At 36.6% G+C, this 16,873-nt stretch overlaps 1 protein-coding gene across 3 annotated transcripts in view; it reads left to right on the top strand.

Moving 5' to 3' along the window:
* EPS8 (epidermal growth factor receptor pathway substrate 8) overlaps positions 1-16,873 on the top strand; it is a 182,212-nt gene that overhangs the window by 77,971 nt on the left and 87,368 nt on the right. Inside the window, exon 1 of one of the 3 annotated variants that reach the window (XM_032347432.1) lies at positions 3,216-3,444. The exons of the other annotated variants lie outside the window; for them this stretch is intronic. The gene's annotated coding sequence lies outside the window, so the exon portion shown is untranslated. Of the gene's footprint in view, positions 1-3,215; positions 3,445-16,873 lie in introns of those variants that run through there. 3 annotated transcript variants of the gene reach the window in all.

The raw sequence follows: 16,873 nt of genomic DNA, 5'->3' as shown, positions 1-16,873 counted from the left end.
GTCTGCCTCTGTATTTGTGGTTACCAAGTGTGGAATGTAGGACAAGGTTACCAGTAGAGAGGTGTGGGTGTCCAATTTCCAGCTTCCTTCATTAGTTACAGGGAAACCTGCAGCAACCAAATCTACTGTGTTCCAAATATATTTCTCATAGCTACGTCTGGTAAACTGCCCTATTGTAGAAGAGTGAGACGATCAACAAACACTCGTGAGCCTTGCTTAGATTGGTCCCATGTCATTGGCATCCTCGGTGTGCCTATGAGTAAATGTGGTTTTAGTCCATTCAGTTTTTTATTAGTATTCTTTATAACGATTAGTTATATACCAACTTGAACCAGATTGATCTTTTATAAAGCTGTCATTAACATCTTTACTGATGGTTTAGAACCAAAAGGTATATCAAAATTCTGTTACTTGGACAAATACAAACAAGGCTTTTGGATATTTGTTGAGTCCCTCACTGTTCTGAGAGAGGGAATTTACCAGAAGTAGCCATAAGAAATATATTTATATATAGATTTGGTTGCTGAACATTTTTCTAGGACTATTGAAGGAACCTGGAAATTGCATACATACATCTCTATTGGTAACCTTGCTCTCCAGCTGGGAATTAAATGTACCACTGAACTTATTATTAGGAAAATGATTGTCTTAGAAGTATCAATGGCCTGTGTATAAGCCGCAACATATTTGGCATTTAGCAAACCCATTGACCTAAGAATTGATATCTTTAAAAAAGATGGGTCAGAATCGGGATACCCCGTAGGATCCCTGTTCGCTTTCAAGTTCAGCGAGACAATTGAAATGTGTTGGAATTTTGTGATTATACTGTTTATTTTGAAAAAGACTTTCCCTTGTGCTGCTGATCTCACCAAACAAATATTAGCACTTTCCAGTGTTCTCCTCATTGGTTTCAAAGCTTTATTATTTTTCTCTTCTCACTCCTTTAATAGTGCTGCCCCATATCCTGTCCTTTTTGTTTATGATGCTCTTCTGTTGCAGTCTGGGGTCCTCAGGATACAAACTCTGAGATGGAAACTAGTGTGCTGGAAGTTTCTTAGAAAGTGCTCTTTGGATCAGCCCCTGTGGAGGGGAAGGGAGAAACCAGTATTGGGCAGAAGGAAAGTTAGGCTATTGTGCAGTGGTTTTTTGTTTGTTTGTTTGTTTGTTTTTGTTTTTTAGGTTTTTAAAATTTATTTGTCAGGGAGGAAGAGAGAGAGAGAAAGAGAGAGAGAGAGAGAGAGAGCACAAGCATGGGGAGCAGCAGGCAGAGGGAGAAGCAGGCTCTGCATTGAGCAGGGAGCTTGATGCGGGGCTCAATCCGAGGACTCCAGGATCATGACTTGAACCAAAGGCAGACGCTTAATGGACTGAGCCACCCAGGCGTCCCTTTTGTGTTGGTCTTCATGGAGAGCTGACCCAACGGAGAGTTCTGAAGCCCAGTGGCTGTTCACCACTGTCTCCAGTTGGGGAGACAGGGCCAAGTCTTTATAGTCCCCATGTCAACCAGTCTTTGGATGTGGGCTCCATGGGAAGGGAGCAAGAGTTTCTGTGAGGAGAATCTTTAGCCAAGACTGTTCTCAAGAGAGCTGATCGCGGAGGGCTGTCTGCTGGCAGCTGTACAGCAGGGGAATAAATCATTCAGTCCTGAAAGGGGATCTGGGTGGCACATCACAGTTTCCACTCCATCTTTTTTGCAAGGGTGCTGGAGATGGTTCACAGTGGCCTGGGGATGGGTCAGAATTTCCAGCAATAAGGAGTTGCAAGGGCAGAGTGGTCAGATGTAGCAGACAGGGAAAGTTGGTATGGAATCGATGCTACCATATAATTGAATTCCTGCCTTGATTATTGTTTTTTTCCTAAGTAAGTCTAAAATTCTATGTATCTATATCAACACTATTCTCTTTTTAAGTTATAAAACTTAATGAGAACTCTGGGTGCTCCATGCAGAGAATGTGTATATCTTTACACATAAATTCTGTATGGTTTTTGTAAAACCTACTTTGTTTTTCAGTTACCTATTCCTTATAGGTTTTTTTTTCCTTCCTCCATTTCTTACTAATAATGCTTTGTTTTTTTGTCTTCATATTATAAAATTAGTTGAGTGCTAAATTTTCTATTTGGTATACTTGTCAATGCCCAGTCACAGGAAATTCTTTTCTTACATATTTTGTAATTTCTGAATTATAGGCTCATCTTCAGTGGGGATTGTTTTTCGGTTTTGGTTTGGTTTGGTTTTTCTAGCTTGTAGAGATCCCATGTGGCCTTGTTTATGAAGTGTTACTCTAAAGTGGTTTCATGTTTGTTTCTTCCAGATACTCCAGGGATATCATAAGCACAGAACCCAGTTTTATCTTAATTTCTTAGCTTGAAGATTCTTATATGAATTCAGACTTCAAAACTGTTGTGACACAGGCATAGGGATTTTAATTTCTGGTTGTAGCATTTCCTCGGCACTTCTCTCCAGATTGTTAGAGACAAGTTCGCTTGAAGTCTTATTAAGACAGTGGGTGGATTTGTTCTGTTCTCCTCATCATTTTTTAATGTGATTTCAGCCTTTTGAAAATAGTTCTGGTTTTATGAGAGGGACCTCACCATTGACTTTATGCCTTGTGTGCCTGAGATCTCTTCTTCTGTTCGTACATGGCCACCGAAGTACAGTTGGGTAGGTTGTATCCTATGTTGAGAAAAAGTAGGGCCAGAAATCTAGCCCAACTCTTCTCCTGAGAGAGTACTTTCTTCTGAGCTCCTTACTGGAGGGGACATCTTCTTACCAATCTCTGTTAGACTTGCATACTAAAGAAATAGCCATGATCCTTCCTGGAGGCCATAACTGGCGATATTTGCTTTTGTGCATACCACTTTGGCCATTGGTTCTAGATTTGGTTTAGTACCAGCAGATTTTCTTTATTGTAAGTAAAGCTGTGTATTTATTTTAAAATTTTGTTATACTCATTTTTGTCTATTTATTTGTCTCCCATGGGAGGTCTTCTTCATGAGCTCATTTAACCATATTGCTGTATCTGAAATTCCTACAAGTTACTTATTAACCACTATTCCTGAGATTCCTCCTCTTTACAGTGGGCATAATAATAGTATCTGTGTGTATAGTATTAGTTTGGAGCACATAATAATTTCTCAGTTAGTGTTAGCCATATTATTTGCACCATTTAAAGCTTTATTTTATCACTTTAGGGAAGAGTTGGACATGCAGTAGTGGTTGCGTTTACTTAGTTAACAAGAAGAGGAAGTCTTAGTTAACGCCCTAGAGAAACCAAAGGAGAAACTTTGTTCGCTACAGTACAATGCTGAAACTGAAGCTTAGAGTCCCACCCTTCTGTTGATATGCCGAAGGTCACTTGGCACCAAGAGGGAACTGAGAGGAATGTCCTCTCAGTATTGCCTGGAAGATCGCTTAGAGGAGTCTTGCCTGGATTGTGTGAGTAGGTAAGTTGAGTTTGTGAATATTTACTTTGCTAAGGAGGGCTCTCAAAGGCATAATTATTACAGAGGATATTTGTAGACCTTGAAACATGCAGTAATACTTTTAGTACCCGTTAGCCTTTTGACAATATTTTAAATTCCCTTTTGGTATTCCAAGTGGATTCTGAACTTGTTGAAATTGGTACCTCAGCTTCCTCAGAGTCCTGCCTCCTGCCTTCTGCCTCTTGGGGATTTAAAGGATTTCCTTCTCTTAGGTCATGTGTTTAAGAGAAAAACTCCCCTTCCCCCCAGATTATAGGTATGAAGAAATCTGTTGAGTAATAATAGTTGGGGAAGCACAGACAGAACATATCAAGTTTTCTTAAAATTACTTTTAAATTACTCTGATATGCAAAATACTGTGATTATACTATAAATCTTAACTGCTTTGGATTATTTATACAATGTTAGTTGTACTGTGAGAATTTGCTTATTAAGTTCAGTTTTCTTAGGTTATTATTGGCTTTGAGTCCACCAACTTAACACTGCCAAATTTCTGTGTAAACATTTTGCTTGGGACCTAAAATGTGGTGAATATGTGTATTTAAAGGTTTTTTTCTTCCCCTAAACCCACGAATATTATTGGAACTTGTAAACATTTAAATAGTCAATTAATGGAAATTTTTAAGGAACAACTCTTTAAAAAAATCAATTATATAATTATGTTGTTTTAAATATCAAATTTGAGCTTAGCGAGAAATTTATATAATTCTTACATAGAGATCTATTTTTTGTAGCTCTTATAGATTTGTTACATTTAATTTTACTCAGGAGGAGTCTTTTCCTTGTTCTGTTACTGGCGATTAAATGAGAGGTTAAGATTTATACTATTTAAAAATAAGAGTTAATATTGTATCATTATAAACTAGATGGAGAACAAAAGTAAATAACTGGTTACATTCTGATTTGGTGCTGGGGAATGTAATGCATTCTTGAGTTCACATGCCATGGTTATGCCTGCATTGATCCTTTTTGAAGTACATTCTTGGATATGTTGGTTTTCCTCTAATGTGTCTGTTATTGTATTAGGACTACACCATAAGGAACATTATTAATTTATACCAGAAACTACCCATGCAAACATCATGTACGTAGCTGTTTGGTAGCATACATAGGTGAGGTTCCTTGGAATGTTTATGGCTTGAGTTATTCTTAACCTTGTTGCAAAGTCTTGGTCAGCTTTATAGGCCAAATTCTAAATCAAGTGTCAGTGTCCTGTTGAGTGTAAATTTCATATGTGCTCTGGGAATGTTATGTATTTTGTTCTTTGACCTGTTCTCACCTTAAGGAGGATATCCCTGCATCTCTTGTACCTGGGGTGTTTTAAAAGTGGTTTCTGTTTTTCTACAGATAGGCTTGGAAACAGTTTCTTCTGTTTTAGTAAATTATACATATGAGAAAATGACTTTGGAGAGGATAAGATGTATAAACTCATTTTCTATATAATTCTGAAATAAATTGTGTAGAGAAGTTTCCTTTTCAGTTTCTTTTTTTGTTGTTGTTGTTTTTTTCAGTGAAATCATCTTTCTTTAATTCATCAAGCTACTGCCTTGGAATTTTAAGTGGACAAAAGTTAGCTTATTATATTTTAGATTTTAAATAATAGTTTACTTGAATTGTGTAAAATTTTTGTGCAGATAATATAACAAAGTAGATTTTTTTTCTTTTTCTTTTCTTTCTTTTTTTTTTTTAACAAAGTAGATTTTCATATAGTCTTTTGATCATTTTCCCTGTAGGATAATTCTAATTTAATTAAACAATTATTCTTTAAAAATTCTTAACTATTTTAAGCATGCCTGGGTGGCTCAGTCATTTAAGCGTTCTACTCCTGATTTTGGCTCAGGTTCTGCCTGATCTCAGGGCCCTAAGATTGAGCCCCACTTGGGGCTTTGTGCTGGGTTTAGAGCCTCCTTAAGATTTTCTCTCTCCCTCTCCTCTGTCCCTCCCCATTTCCCTGCCTTGAATCTTAATCTCTCCTTCTCTTAAAAAAAAATTGTTTTTCTTAAATTTTAGAGTTTAGGTTTGTGTATGTATTTTTAAATTTTTCATGAAACATTTTTTTGATTTTTCCGCTGTATGAAAAAATATATTTTTTAGTTTTTTTAAATTTAATTTTGTGTCTGTGTATGTTTATGTTCCAAAATTCATTGTTTATGTACCACACCCAGTGCTCTATGCAATACATGCCCTCCTTAATACCCACCACCAGCCTCATCCAACCCTCATCCCCCCTTCCCTCCAAACCCCTCAGTATATTTCTTATTTTAGTTAAAATTTGTGATATTTCTGTCTTCTGTATAAACTTTATTAACTAGATTTAGAAAAAAAAAACCAAAAAAAGTATATTCAGGACTATGATTAGAAGAAACTTGTGGTAGTTTTAATTCTTAATATAGTTTCTAAAATTTTAGAGCAATATGTGATATACTATCTCTTTGTGTTTATCAAGGTAAAATCTGATCTACAATGGAATGTATATTTCTTAAGCTTTCCTTAGACCTTATATGAAGTTTTATCCAAGAAGGCTTTGCTTTGGGGAGCATTGGTGAACAGTTTCTTTAGGGTTAAAAATATGTTGTGTCAGCTATGTAGATGTAATTCATAACCAAATTATTTAACTTTCCTAATTACATGACCCTAATGATCAGATTTAAATATCTGATAATATTATTATTACTATTAGATTGCCTTCTATTCTTTTATTCCTTCATTGTTTCTAGAAATATACTTCCCTCTGATTTTGCAGGTAATTTCTTTTTATTCCACTATTTTATATAATTTGCCAGACCAAATGACACAGTTAGGATCCATTAAGTAGAGCTGTGAATATCAATCTTGGACACAAAGCTGGGGATTGTTGTTAGGGAAAGCCCTCCTGCTGCTCTTGCTTGGCATTCCAAAGACTCTGAATGAAGTCTCTTAACTTATTCAAAGCCTGGATTTGTGAAAGCCTGTTGGGCTCCCTTTTGCCCATTCATAACTGATGCTGTACTCTTCTGGTTAAAAATTGTCAGTGGCTTTCCCATTTCCCATCAGATAAAATTCAAAGGATGTTATGTAACATTTTTTTAATATTTATTTTTATTTTTTTTAAGATTTTATTTATTTGACAGAGAGAGAGAGAGATCACAAGTAGGCAGAGAGGCAGGCAGAGGGAGAGGGAGAAGCAGGCTTTCCGCTGAGCAGAGCCCAATGCAGGGCTCTATCCCAGGACCCTGAGATCATGACCCAAGCTGAAGGCAGAGGCTTAACCCACTGAGCCACCTAGGTGCCCCCAAAGTGTGTTATATAACTTATTATTTGTAGTTTGTAGTCGTGTATCTTAATCCCTGAGCTACTTGATCTTCATGCTTTTATATATCTCACATTTTCTACCTTTTTCTTCACTCATGCAGCAATTAGAATGTCTTTCCTTCATAATCAAAATTCACATCATCCTTTAGGTCTGCTAATCACCCCCATTAAATTTCTCCTAGTTCCTTATAACAACCTTGAAAGTAATCTGTTTTTTTTTTCTTTTCTACATTTTCTTAAGGTGCTTCATGTTATATCTTTTGTTAGTTATTTTTACATATGTTGTTTTATATATATATATATATATATATATATATATATATATTTATTTATTTATTTATTTATTTAAAGATTTTTATTTATTTATTTGTCAGAGAGACAGAGAGCACAATCAGGCAGGGCAGAGAGAGAAGCTGGCTCCCCACCGAGCAAAGAGCCCAATGCGGGACTCGATCCCAGGACCCTGGGATCATGACCTGAGCCGAAGGCAGCGGCTTAACTGACTGAGCCACCCAGGCGTCCCTGTTATAATATATTTTTTAAAGATTTCATTTATTTGAAAAAGAATGAGAGAGAGAGAGCATGAGGGGGAGGGAGAGAGAATCTCAAGCAGACTCTCCGCTGAGCTCAGAGCCTGATGTGGGGCTTGCTCTCCCAACAGTGAGATCATGACGTGAGCAGAAACCAAGTGTTGGACATTTAACCTGCTGCATCACCCAGGTGCCCCAACACATGTTATAATATTTTACAACTCCTGTATAACACTGCCTGATTTTAAATGTTCCACTGAGTTAAGGCTCTTACTCTGTTACTAAGATGGGTGTAGCTGGTTTCGTCATATTTCTCCTGTTTTTCCTTGTATCCAGTAATGCTCATAAATATTTGGTGACTGAATAAATGGCATGACATGACAGTGAGTTATTGACCACCAGACAGTTTATTGCTCTGTTGGTATGGACATGTGGGGAACAGGGAGAGCAGTTAGGGAACTAAACAATTATGGCATGGCTGTCTGAGTCTGAGCTGTTCCCAAGAGCAAAAGCTGATAAACGTCAAAGATGCAGTTAAGAAAAAATTTAGATCATGTTTAATGGCTCACTACTGATAAAGAAAAAACAATCTTTTGTAGTTAAAGACTTTGGGTTGATAGGAAACTGAAGAGTAACACAGGTCTTGTAAATCATGACTACAGTTCTGAGTCAGAGAACATCTGTCACGAGTTCATAGTTTGGGAACGCATACAGTCAGTTCAGCTCTAATGCTTGTTTTGAAAATGGGAGTTTCTATCTACTTTATGGGTACTGGAGAACAATTTGAGGATAATGTAAATTTCACGTTTGTTTTATGTGATTTTATTTGAGAAACAGGAGGTGACAGAGAGTGCCCCCTGGTTGGACTGAACCTCATACGAATACATAAAATGCATGTGCACAGACCTCAGACATCCTCCGGCCACCTAACTTCATTTCACATTGTGAGCCACAAAGACCTCTATCTTGTTTTATAATTTTCCCTCCACTTTCAGATAACCCTTTATCCACCCTTTCACGATAACTCTAAGCTTTAACCCTTTGGACAGCCAATTCCACAGGCAAACTTCAGATCTTTCTCAAGGTCAGATGCCATGTTTATTGTAGTTTTTATTGATTTTCTAACTACTTGACACATGTAAAACTGTGTTGTGATATTTATTAGGTTCTTTTCTTTTTTATGAAGCATCACTGACAAGAGTTTTTGAGTGTTGTGTTTGTAACCGCATTTTGTCATAAGCCCTGTGATTTTTAATGATGTGATTTTTGTATAGCATCATAATCTTTAGGAATATGTATGTTCATGAAAAGAGAACTGGCTTTACTAATTGCTAACATACAGAGTGTGAACTGATGGCTCTCTCTCTCTCTCTCTCTTTCCTTCATTTCCAATCCTCGTCTACCCTCTTTTTTGATTGTGGAAGACACTAAGCTGTAGGAGAAACACAGCACAACAGAGCAAAATGCCAAAGGACTTAAAAAAAAAAAAGGACATAAATTTACTGGTGGAAATAAATGGATAGCTTCAAAAGCATGTAGAGGCTAAGATGTAAATATAAAAAGCCTGTGGACTCTGGAGTGAAAATATATCTTTACTTTAAATAATAATAATAATTATGTTTAACGTTTTTGAGCCTTTACTATGTACTGGGCACTAAGATAAGTGCTCGACATGGATTATGCCATGTAATCCTCATAAAACCCTATAAAGTATGTGATTACTGTATTTTACAGATGAGAAAAATGAAACTTAGAAGGGTTAATTATCTTGCCCAAGGTAGATAACTCATAAATATAAATGACAGAGCCAGTTCTACAAGCAAGCCTGACTTCTGAGACTTACCTTTTAGTGGTCTTTCAGAGTGCTTTATAGATGATAAATTAATAACTTCTACAAGTGTTATTTCCTCGACACTTAACTGTGTCTGATTGATATCCCACGCTATTTCAACCCCAGTAATAAATGAAGAAACAAATGTGCCCAGGCTAAAAAATGCACAGATTGTCAGAGGCAGAATAATAACAGAAATTAATTCTAATACCTAATTCAGGTTTTTTTTTTTTTTTTCTGGAGCTTATACATAAAAAGGAGAAAATTTTGATAATTAACAGTAAGGTGAACTGAGCTGAGTAGGAGAAATGATTGTGTTGGAAACTGGAATAAAAGGGGATGAATTTATAACATTATGTCAGAATTGAAAGGAGGGAGTCTCTAACTATGGTACAGAGACCTGTAATTCTGTGGTACAGAGACCTCTAACTCTGTGGTACAGAGACCTCTAACTGTGGTACAGAGATCTCTATCTCTGTGGTACAGAGACCTCTAACTCTGTGGTACAGAGACCTCTAGCTCTGTGGTACAGAGACCTCTATCTCTGTGGTACAGAGACCTCTAGCTCTGTGGTACAGAGACCTCTAACTGTGGTACAGAGATCTCTAACTGTGGTACAGAGACCTCTAACTGTGGTACAGAGATCTCTAACTGTGGTACAGAGATCTCTAACTCTGTGGTACAGAGACCTCTAACTGTGGTACAAAGATCTCTAACTCTGTGGTACAGAGACCTCTAGCTCTGTGGTACACAGACCTCTAACTCTGTGGTACAGAGACCTCTAGCTCTGTGGTACACAGACCTCTGACTCTGGTACAGAAAGCCCAATCAGATTCTCATAAAGGAGCTAAAACTAGCACCAATTTCAGTACAGGGTTATAGTATGAGAGAAACCTGAGGTCTTGAGCATAAACTGGTTATACTGTAAATCCTGATTAGTAGTATGCTCAGAAAACAAAACAAAACAAAACAAACAGAGGGAAGAGAGAAGTGACACTAGATGAAGAATTCCAAAGGCTTTATTCTGGAGGGCTTGGGAGGAGAGAGGCTTTATCTGTACTTCTTTTATTGCATGTCCTGAATCACTTTTTGTTTAGGTGGCCAGTCACCTCATAGAGCTTTACATAAAAACAACTAAACAAGTGTTTAATTGATATTTGTTAAACAGAAATGTTTATAAATAGTAGAGAGAGTAGTTCTTCAGTTGAGTGTTGATTAAAAGCTAAATATTATACAGGTAATAGGATAAATAAGGGTGGAACCAATGAGTATTTATGTATTTAGAGCAGGGGATTAACAAATTCTGGCCAGTGGGCTGTTTTCTTTCTACAAGCCAAGAATGATTTTTACATTTTTAGTAGGTTATTAAAAACAAAAACAAAAATGAAGAATATCAGCAGAGACCATATGGGACCCACAAACCTCAAATATTTACCACTTGACCCTTTACAGAAATTTTGTCAACACCTGACCTGAAATATTGTCCAAAAAAAAGTTAGACTTATTCTCTGAGGAAATCAGATTTGGTCATGAAACTGTTATTATATTTCATAGAGGGCTACATTTTTGAACTTGTGCCTTTCTTTCCTTCCACATGTGGGAAGGAATTGATATTTACTTTATATATTTTGCTGGGGGATTTGTATACTTTATATTTATTTCTTGTACCCTTGAAAGATATTATAACTACTTTAAAATGAAGAAATGAGGCTCATAGAGGCTTAAGTAATCAAAAGTTTCACACTTAAGAAATAGTGGGATTCATATATATTTCTCTGGGTTTCCCAGATAAGAAAATGGTAAAAGTTGAGTATCTATCATTCAGAATTCTGGCTTGAAAATATCTAAACAGGTATCATATGTAGACATTTGTAGTAACTTAAGTTAGTATCTAAAAATATAAACAAAACATTTAAATTTTACATACAAAAATTAGAATTGGTTGGAGAATTGTAATTATAAAATTTTCTTTTTTTTTAAGATTTAAAAAAAATTTATTTATTTGACAGACGGAGGTGACAAGTAGGCAGAGAGGCAGGCAGAGAGAGGAGGAAGCAGAGTCCCCACTGAGCAGAGAGCCCGAAGCAGGGCTCCATCCCATGAGCTGGGGTCATGACCTGAGCTGAAGGCAGAGGCTTTAACCCACTGAGCCACCCAGGCACCCCTAATTATAAAATTTTCATATGAGGGAAGATCTTCGGTTAAACTGTGGAGTTACAAAGATAAAGAAAAAATTCAGGACTCTTGTTAAAAACTAAAAATAATATTCACCTAAAAGAAAGAGGAGACTTAAAATGTTTTGAGTAGAAAGTAAAAAATAGGAAAGTTTATTCTGCTTCAGTAGAAAGTGCACCAGGCAACAATTTATTTTTGAAAAGCCCATGTTAGACAAATATTAGCCCATATGTTAATTATAAAGCCTTAAGAAGAAGAAGATTTCAAGGTTCTGTGAAATCATATAATGAAGGATCTAATAGTATAGATTGGAAGGTCAGGACAAGACTTCCCAAGATGGGTCATTTAAGCTGAAATATAGGAGTTAGGCAAAGACAAAGAGGATAATTATTCCAGACAGATAATGATAGGCCTTGAGGATGGTAAGAGCTTGGAATATTCAAAGGAATATCAAAGAAGGTCATTGTATCCCCTGAGAATTCTGAGGACGAGAATTATATCTGCTTTGTTTATCCTTGTTTATCCAGCTTCATGCATATAGCATCTGCTGGCAAATAGAAAGCCCTTGGCAAGATTTATTGAATGGGCAAAGAATGAATGGACACTTCTCTAGGAAATTCATGGTATAATTGTGAGTACAGCGATTACCCAGATGAAGACTACTACCCTCTCTCTGAAGTCTACCTAATTACATTAAACTACTCAGGTTGTTGGTAATCCAGATTACCCTGGGTCACTTGCAGCTGAGGTGTTCCAAACCTTGGTAACCTCTGTCAAAGTATCTGAATGGAGCTTTGACCTAGAGATAGACTGCACAGAAAAAGCAGGAAAAAAGAACGTGGACTGTTCAAGCTGGATGTGATCCTGAGAAGGAAAGTGAATTTGCGTTATTACAATGTCAGGAATGAATCTGAGATGGAATGAATGTAGCCACTTTTCTAAAATACAGGATAGTACAGGAAGGGTGTCCTGTACTAGAACATACAATCCCTGGTTCATGAGTGATCACTGGTGCCCAAATAGCACATGAGCATCAGGCTTTTAGGTTTAAGTTAAGAAGTTAAGTACTCAAATACTTATTTGTGGAGAATATTTCTTCGAACTCATATTTGGACTTTTAGATAATTTCACTTAGCGGTTTGAGCACAATGAGGAATTCATAAAGTAGAAAGAATGAGGAGAGGATTGCATATTTGCCAAGTCTGTGAAATAAAGTTATAGCAGCCATGGAAGGACTATTTTTACAAAGTATTGACTATACAATGGAAGTGAAGTAGAGGCTTGCAACAGTCAAGGAAAGAGAGAGGATAACTTTAGGTGGGAAGGTAAATGAGAATTGGACAACAAGGAAAGAAAACATTTTTGAGTTAAAAAAAAAAAAGTAGCCTCTAAGTGGTAAAAACAACATACATAGAATTGCTTATACAAGGATTTAATGGTGACACTTATATATGCTTTACTTAAGCTTACACTTCAGAGGACTTCCATCTAATGGCATCACATTGTTGGAGGTTTCCTGTGAAGTTTGAGGAATTCCTTACTGGATGTCATAAATCTATTTCCTTACAAAAAGAGTAATACTGGCCAGCAGATGAGGTAGGTATTTACCAAGAGCTCTAAGTTTTGTTTCTGTCATTGAGAAAAAAATGAGAACACAATTACTGCCCCCCTGCAGTAATACATGGTTTTCAAAGGGTGTGTTTGGCAGGGTGGGGGGTGGTACTGGCATGTGAAAAACTCTTAGGTGTTTATTTTATTTTATTTATGTATTTATTTATTTTAAGATTTTATTTATTTGAGAGAGAGAGAGAGTGTGTGTGTGTGTGTGTGTGCAATCAAGGGTAGGGGCAGAAGGAGCAGCAGATTCCCAACTGAGCAGGGAGCCTGATGCAGGGCTCAGTCCTAGGACCCTGAGATCATGACCTGAACTGAAAGCAGACACTTAACTGACTGAGCCACCCAGGTGCCCACTCTTAGGTGTTTATTTTAAACAGATTCTTTCTTGAGTATTGAAATTAGTGACTTAGATATTTGTATGTATTTATACCCTTAGGAATACTGATGTATTTTATTTTGTTCAGTGCATGTTTTCCTTAAAGTTTCTATGTCCTTCATATTGTTTAAGAGCTCAATAAAAAAGTGAAAAATGCAGAGAAATTTTAAAGATTCCTTTAACCTGTTTCATAAGTCAAATGATCCTTTTGTAAGGAACATATCTATTCCAGCTTATTTTAAATTTTATAAGTAATTGTATGTATACATTGTCTTATTTTATCCACTCTGTATATTGTGAGATTGTGTTTAGGATAAAACATAGATACTCCTTTTGACTGGTGAGAAAATGAAGGATCAGTGAGAAATGGCATTTGCAAGAGAGACTGCTAAATAATGTGAGAGATGAACCTAAAATTGAGAATTGGTAAAATCTGGATCAGGGCTCTTGGTTTCCCCCCCACAGTTTAATTCACTGTTTTTATAGATTAGGGATTTTGTGTCTTGATCTTTACTAAAGTGGAGTATATGATCTAGTTTATTTCAAATTAAAAAATATATACACACACACATTTGTACATATGGATAGGTACATAGACACAAACATAAAACCGTAGGGATGGTTTTAATTTTAATTTTTTTTAAAGATTTTATTTTATTTATTTGACAGAGAGAGATCACAAGTAGGCAGAGAGGCAGAGAGAGAGAGGAGGAAGCAGGCTCCCCGCTGAGCAGAGAGCCCGATGCGGGACTCGATCCCAGGACCCTGAGATCATGACCTGAGCCAAAGGCAGCGGCTTAACCCACTGAGCCACCCAGGCGCCCCTAATTTTAATTTTTTAACGTGTGTATTTGCCACAGAAATTCTTTATGCATTCAGTACTTGTCATTGATAGCCTTTACCTTGGACCAGGTGGTCATACTTGATGGGCTTTCAGACATTCAGTTGTCCATTCATTCCTCAGTTATTTTTTTTATTATCATGGTAAAATATACATGATATAAAATTTACCATTTTCATTGTCTTTAAGTATACATCTTCATGAGCTGAAACTGAAGCCACTCAGTAGTAACTACCCATTCTTCCATCCCCATCAGCTTCTGGCAACCACCGTTCTACTTTCTATTCTTAGGAGTTAGACTTCTCTAGGTCTTCATATAAGTGGAATCATACAGTATTTGTCATTCTGTGATTGGCCTGTTTGACTTAGCATAATGGCTTTAAGTTCCTTCCATGTTGTTGCACGCATCTGAATTTCCTTCCTTTTGAAGGCTGAGTGATATTCCATTGTGTATATATGCATTTTGCTTATCTATTTACCTGTCGGTGGACACTTGGATTGCTTCCAGCTTTTTCCGTTGTGAATAATGCTGCTGTGAACATGGAGTCTAAGTATCTCTTTAGGTACCTGCTTTCAGTTCTTTTGGGTATATACCCAGGAGTGGAACTATGGGAATATATATGGTAATTCTGTGTTTAAGTTTTTGAGGAACACTGCCATAGTTCTCCACAGCAAATGCATAATTAAAAGAATGTTTTTTCACTGACAAACAAAAAACTACCTTCAATTCTCTTTCTTTCTGGATTTTTAAAATGAACTTTTCTAAAATAGGATGAATATCGCTTCAATGGATGCCTTATGTAACCTGTAACTCTAGAAAATGTGGGCTGTGTCCTTGTAAATTATTGGTAAACACATTTTAGTTAAACTATCCTCCTCTTTCTCTTTGGAGAACTCAGAAATTATGACATAGGTGAGTCTTAGTTTTTCAAAAAAATATGTAGAGCAAAATCCAATTGGGATACTTCACGTAAGAATGAAAGAAAGCAATACAATTTTCTTAAAATTAATTAACTTTGATTCCTTATTCAGTCTGCCTCCAGCATGCCCCATAATTATTTTATTAAAAATTGGCAATATGACTTAATCCCACGGTTGATTTACTGGTGGCATAAAAATTGAACCCAAATTTCTGTACATGTTCTATAAGACCACTCATATTCTGGCATCAAGTTTTTCTCAATCACATTATCTTTTTATATAGGCTAGGTTGCAGCCACACTGATTATCTGACTATGCCCTGAAACTCATGTCCTTCCATGTACTACTCTTTGCATATGCCTAGAATGTTCTCTCACTGCCCCCTTACACTTACTGATTGACACACTGTGTCTTTCACCTGGTTCTACTGTTACCTCTTATATGAAACCTACCAACAATCTACCCTAGGTGGATGCTTCCATAGCACATTGTTCATACCCTGACCATAGCGTTTACTAAGTTGCATTGTAATTACATCTTTGCTAAACTGAATGCTCCTAGGACAGAGCAGCCGTGTTGTTTATATGTCCTTGCTAGGAAGCCCACCACCTGGTAGGTTTAGGCAAAAAAAAAAACTAGATGACTTTCTTAATCATCCTTTCTTAGTCATGTTCTCTCGGTAACTTACTACTGCTCTATTTCTGTACAGATTTCTTACATTAATGGGCACACTGACTTCATAGCTATTCTCACATTACTTTAAATTCTGCCTATCCTAGTAGAAAGTATCTGGTAATTCATACTTATGTCTCCATAACACCATATATTTTTACTTCTAGAAGTGCTTGAAGTTTAAAAGTGGTTCTTAGGGGTGAAAACACTTAATTCAAACTAATAAATTAATTTCCAGTGGTAGAATTTCAATTACTATGTCACTTGGGTAAATGATACACTTTAATAAAGCAGGATGACTCTATCTTGGCCCTAAAATCACCCTGGGCAGGCCAGCTTCCAACAGCACCTGTCCATCTTCAGCACCTCCAGAGTGGTGTTGACCCTGGGGATATTGTATTTCCATAGGCTGCTGCTGTAAGGACCTCACACTCTGGGATAAATTGGCCCTTCTTATATCGCTTTTTAATTATCTGAAGGGCAGAGTGGAGGGGCTTTTTTCAAAGTGCTTATTCTGCCTCATTAACTAACTAGGAACTTTTTTTCAAATGTTTAGAACTAGAAATATGCAGCCATTTGGTATTTAAACTATGTTTTGTGAACCAGGTATAGATATGAGTGAATACTTACTAGCTGAACTGGCATCTTAAAAGATGGTCTTTCTACTGAAAGCAAAATACTGCAAGAATCAGATATTTGAACTCTTTCCAGTCTAGATTACTCAAGAGGAAACAAACAGCAAGATTCAGTTTAATTGCTTGTTATTTTGAAATAGGAAATGTTATGTGTATTTTTCTTCCCCAAGGGCTGTGTCCAGGACAGTATCATTTTGGTGTTTTTGTAGTTCTGTGAGATATTTCCAGTGCTTTAGAAATAAAAAACAAATGAGAAGGACATAAATGTATCTGGAAAGTGCAGTGTTTCAAAGCTTATCTAGGTAATTACTCTTCTAGGTAAAAGACTATATCATCGATGTTATAGTTACATTAGGAGTTAAAAACCAATGTGAGAGGACATAGGAAATTTTGGCACAAATTATGTAAATGAACTGTTTATACAGATATGTATATGTTTGCTTATATGTGTGGGTTGTGTGTGTGTGCTAGAATGCTTACTAGGCATTCTAATGGAAGGCA

Source organism: Mustela erminea, chromosome 6 (genome assembly GCF_009829155.1).
Source record: "Mustela erminea isolate mMusErm1 chromosome 6, mMusErm1.Pri, whole genome shotgun sequence".
Taxonomy (NCBI): Eukaryota; Metazoa; Chordata; class Mammalia; order Carnivora; family Mustelidae; genus Mustela; species Mustela erminea.
The sequence above is the reverse complement of the archived record's forward strand: the minus strand, read 5'-3'. Positions and strand labels throughout refer to the sequence as shown.